Here is a 2,710-nt window from a genome sequence, read left to right on the forward strand (position 1 = left end):
ATCGAGTATGTTGTGCCTTCAGCCTGAGGAACTGCATTTGGTCTTGAAACTAGGATATTCTAAAATGAGCATTTCTTTGTATTTTAGCTTCTAGGTTAGTTGGTCTATCTACTTTTATTTGAGTGAAGAAACCCTATGTACCAGCTAGTAGAATCTTTGTGCTTTTTCTGAGGTGAATGTGCTTAGTAGTAGATTATCCAGTTTAGGCTCTGAACAAACTTAACTAGCTCTGAATGTATGTCTCCTGACATTTTATTCACACTTTCCACTTTCCTATTCTGCTATCTATTAACCTAGTTCATTATTCATCATCCTGTAAGGATTGTTCTCAAAACTGAACAAAAACACAATTTAAATAGGCAAAGTTACAAGAAATAAATTTATTTAAATGAAAGGAAAAAGAAGATTTAAAACTATAATAATCAAAATGGTGTCACTTGGCCTAGGAACTGTAACTGATCGGTGGAACTGAATGGAGAATCTGGAAATGGACAAAGAAACAATTGGCTTTAGACAAAGTTGGCAAAAGTGTTATTTCCCAAACAGTGAAAAATCCATTAATAAACACAAAAAAAGAACCTCAGCCATTACTGTATAATATACAAAAATTAACACAAAGTATATTGCAATTCCAAGCTAAAGTTATAACTAAAGCAAAAATGGACAAAACATAGAAGACAACCTTTGTGACCTTAAATTAGAAAATAATTTCTTAGAATATAAAAAGGATGACTCATTTTTTGAAAGACTAATTTGCTTTTCATCAAAATTAAAACCTTCTAGTATTTAGAAAAAATGTAAGAAATGAATGAAAAGTAAATGTCTCGGGAAAAAAAATTGCAAAGCACAAGTCTTTTAATTAGGATAATTATAAAACTCATAATGTTAGGACAATAAGCAACACAATTCTTAATCAATTAGGAAAACATCTGTAAAGACACATCAAAGAACATACACGGTTGGCAGGTAAGAAAATAAAAGGATGTTCAACATTATTTGTCATTAGGGAATTATAAATTAAAACAACACTAAAATAGCATTGTATATCTATAACAAGAGTTCTCTTAATTGTGGGAGGAGACACAAAATGGTACACTTATTTGGAATGCAGTTTGGCCATTCCTTACAAAGTTCTATAGCTTTACCAAAGAAACAACAATCATGTTTCTAAGTACTGAACCAATTGATCTAAAAATTCATTTTCACACAAAAGCCTGCATGTAGTTTGCATATGTTGTATTTGTAAACATAGAACTGGAATCAAACAAGACAGCCTTCAGTAGAAGAAAGCATAAACAAACAGTGGCACATTTATCCTATGGAATATTTTTTAGTGCAAATAAGAAATGAAGCATCATGCCTCTGGACAAATCTTACATTTGTACTGCTAAGTGAAAGAGGCCATTGTGAAAAGCGGATTACTAGCTTCAGGGTTATTGGTGCAGGGAAGGTAGAGTTGAATAAATGATGCAGAAAGGAATTTTAAAGTTATGAAACTATTCTGTGTGATATTGTAATTGTAGATACATGAAACATTGCTTCTGTCAAAACCCATCAAAACTTAAGCACAAAGAGTGAAACTTAACACACATAAATTTTAAAAAAAATCTAAGAGACAGAAGGAATCACAGTAGAAAATAAAGATTGTGGCAAAATATTCCAACTTCATTATAACTTCACTGAATTCAGGGCGAACTACTAAGTTGCCAACCTAACTAGTTCTAAAACTAAATCTGGATAACCAAAGGCAAAGGGGTGTGCTCTAGCTCATGAAGCCCCTCATGGGCCTATGGATGAACAATTCTGATACAGTTCTGCATACATGCAGAAACAGAGCACTTCAGTAAACGGGTGCCAAATGGTGGAGCCAGGTCTCTCATCCTGAAGTGAAACCTAAGCTATAAGCAGGAGGAGGAAACTAGAATGACTTGTGGCAATGAAGGAGATTTGGTAACAGCAAGATAACTCCCTTTCAGTTTAATGTTAACCCAACGGTTACATATCAGGAATTTTTTTTTAAGAATGATTTAATTTTATTATTTTTTAATTTATTTTATTTTAAGTTGACCAGAGAAAGACAGAGAGTAAGTTTGTTATCGTTTTGTTTTGTTTTCACATTTTAGACATCTAAATTTTTGATGCATCTTGCAGGTGATGGTGTTACAGCTTAAAGTCAGTGATACATCAATTGCTTGCAAAGTATTAATATTAATTCTAGGTGTAGGCTGAGAACCTGAGACAAAGGTTGAAGTTCTGGCTAATGATAACATAATACAATAAAGGGTAAACAATCAGTTTTACCCATTAAAATGTGGTATACTGAAATAAATAAGATATTGTTAGAGATTGTCCTGGAGTGCTCAGAGTAATCATCTTTCAAAGTACACTAGGCATATAGTGTTTAAAGTATGTCTCTCTCCATCATTTTACCATCAGCACTATTGAGTGTCCTATTGTAATTCGCTGTCACTTGTTACAATTAATATTTTACAAAAAAATAAATCCTAGAAAATACCCCTGGCAAAATAAATTCGGCGGTTTTTGTTTTTCATACAACCCTCTTGGAGACACAATGTTGTCAAGTTTATCTGATCATTGAAATCATTCCCGTCTTCCTCTAAATCAAGTGTGTGTGTGTGTGTGTGTGTGTGTGTGTGTGTGTGTGTGTGTGTGTTTTTTTTATATTAGAAATTTTTTTGAAAAACTGGTT

General features: G+C 32.8%; 1 long non-coding RNA gene across 1 annotated transcript in view; it reads right to left on the bottom strand.

Annotated features, from left to right (window-relative positions):
• Positions 1 to 429: 429 nt before the first annotated feature.
• Positions 430 to 2,710, bottom strand: part of LOC102498443 (uncharacterized) — a 16,945-nt gene continuing 14,664 nt past the window's right edge. Inside the window, exon 3 of the long non-coding RNA XR_334348.1 lies at positions 430 to 481. This is a non-coding gene — a long non-coding RNA (uncharacterized LOC102498443). The remainder of the gene's footprint in view (positions 482 to 2,710) is intronic.

This window comes from Tupaia chinensis, unplaced genomic scaffold (genome assembly GCF_000334495.1).
Source record: "Tupaia chinensis unplaced genomic scaffold, TupChi_1.0 Scaffold000206_1, whole genome shotgun sequence".
NCBI lineage: Eukaryota > Metazoa > Chordata > Mammalia > Scandentia > Tupaiidae > Tupaia > Tupaia belangeri.